Here is a 2,771-nt window from a genome sequence, read left to right on the forward strand (position 1 = left end):
ATAGGTATCCAGAGAGACACTGCCCTGAAACAGGTTGAACCCCAGTAACTTCTAGTTTCAATTTTCACACTGTTGACAGAAGGTAAAACACAGGACCTACTCAAGGATGGGAATTTAATTAGAAAACTTCTGACATAAAACTGAAACCCCAAAGGGTTATAGTCTAGTAAGAGTAAAAAAGAATAATACTGACTTTCTATAAGAAGTAAAAAAAAATGCCCTCTTTCAAGTGTTGGTAGTGGGAAGATGATAAAAATATTTCTTGAGGGTTATCAGTCACAAGTAAGTCCTTTCCTAGGTTTGCAGCCCCAAAACATACTATCTAGGTAAGATAAAAATCTAAAGCCAATAATTAGGTTTAAAGGGTACAAGGTGAGCCATGCCATGCGTCTAGAACAAGAAAACACAAATCTCTGGAGAAACCCACTTAAAGCCCAGATCCAAATAATTCCCATGGATTGAACATCCAATAAACATGAGCTTATAGTCAAAAAATGAAATAACACCTGTGGAAACAAGAGCCAAGAGAATCAGACCTTTATAGGCTTCAAATTTAAGTGAAAATATTTTTATTCACATAGTTTTATTTCACAAAATGTGAAAATTTATTTCACATTTTGTGAAATAAATATGTTTTATTTATTTAAGGAAATAAAGGAAGAAAATATAATTAGGAGCAAGGATCAAGAAACTAAAAAATTTCCAAACAGGTTATAAAAGAACTAGATATGGTAATTGAAATGATGAACTCAATGGATGGGTTTAACAGTAGATTAGACACAGGCAAAGACTGAATAATGAACTGGAAGGCAAATTATGTAGAATGCAGCACAGAAGTGTAACAATAATGAGTAGTTAAGAACTTTAGGTAGAGTTTCAGAAGAAGAGAGAGAGAATGCATGGGAGCGGCAACATATGAAGAAATGGTGGCTGAAAATTTTCCAGAAATTATGAGTAACACATTTCTTAGATATCAGAATTCCAAAGAATCCCAAGAATAATAAATCAAAAGTGATTTATATCTAGACCAATCTTAGTGAAATCTCAGAACAATGAAGACAAAAAGAGGATCTTAAAGGAGGCTAGAACAAAAGAAGGGTTATGTACACAGGCATAATAATTAGACTGAGAACCAACTTCCCAGAAGAAAGGAAGCCAGAAAACAGTGGAATGATACTGTCAAGGTGTTGAGAAAATCTAGAATTTTATACTCTATGAAAATATTTTCCAGATACAAGGATAAAAAAAAAATTTCTGACAAATACATATTCAGTGAATTTGCCATCTAAAGAAATACCCCAGGAAGGAGGAAAGTGATCCCAGGTGGGAAATTTGAGATGCAATAAGGAAGGATTTTTAAAAAGTGGTAAATAATAAGTAAATTTAAGCAAACATTGGCTGCACAAAACAAAAGTGATAACATTTATGTAGTTAAAATATACAAGTAAAATATAAAACAGCAAGGACATAAAAATTCGAAAGTGGTTACTGGAGCTAGTGTTTGATCTATGGTTTAAGATAAATATATAACTATATGGTTATATTCTTTAAAAGAAGAATGAGGTTATTAACTGTCGACCTCTATAAAAATATGAATGCACATTTAACTCACTAGGATAATCTCTGAAAAAAATAGAAATAAAGTACGCAACATCCAAATTAGTAGAGGGAAAATGGAAAGAGAAAAATATTTTACCTAAAAAAAGTGAAGAAAGGATAAAAAGAAAAAAATTTAAAAAGCAAGACAAATAAAAAGCATAAATAATATGGTAGAAATAAATTCAAATATATCAGCAATATAAACTAAACTCGCCAATCCAGAGATTGTTACTTTGGATTTTTTTAAAACGTTAACTGTGTGATGTTTATAAGACCCTTTTTAGTATAAGGATATGGAAAAGTTGAAAGTAAAGGAATTGAAAATGAAACTTCCTACAGATATTAACCAAAAGTAAGCAGAAAAAAACACAGCAATATCCAGCAATGTGAGATAAAGAGGACAATTTCACTATGCTGAAATGCCCAATTAACCAGAAGCTATAATAGTTCTAAACTTGGATACATTTAATACAGATACTCCTCAATTTATGGTGGGGTGCTATCTGGGAAAACCCACCTTAAGTTGAAAGTGCATTTAGTACAACTAACCTACCCAACATTATGACTTAGCCTAGTCTTCTTTAGACATGCTCAGAACACTTACATTAGCTTACAGTTGGGCAGAATCATCTGGCAACACAGTACGCTGCAGAATATCAGTTGTTTAACCCCATGATTGCATGGCTGAATGGGAGCTTCTACTCACTGCCATTGCCTGGTATCACGAGAAAGTATTATACTGCATATTGCTAGCCTGGGAAAAGATCAAAATTCAAAATTCAAAGTACGATTTCTACTGATTGCTTTCACACCATCATAAAGTTAAAAATACTGAGTCCAGTTATCATAAGTCAGGGACCCTATATATTATATCCTTAAAATATGTAAAGTAAAAAATGGTAAAATTACAAGAAGATATGAATAAATTCACCATCATAGCTGGAGGGAAAAAGTACTATGCTAAGTAATTAACAGATCAAACAGACAAAAAAGAGGCTATGGAAAATTGGAACAGTGTAAACAACAAGCTGTTTCCAATGGGTATATATAGAACATAACACCTAACGAATGGGAAATATAGTCTTTTCAATCAAATATACTCATAATATCTAAGAAAACCAAACACATTGCAGTTTATAAAACTAGTTTACCAAATTTTAAAGATTAGTATT

This window comes from Galeopterus variegatus, unplaced genomic scaffold (assembly GCF_000696425.1).
Source record: "Galeopterus variegatus unplaced genomic scaffold, G_variegatus-3.0.2 Scaffold1708, whole genome shotgun sequence".
Classification (NCBI taxonomy): Eukaryota; Metazoa; Chordata; class Mammalia; order Dermoptera; family Cynocephalidae; genus Galeopterus; species Galeopterus variegatus.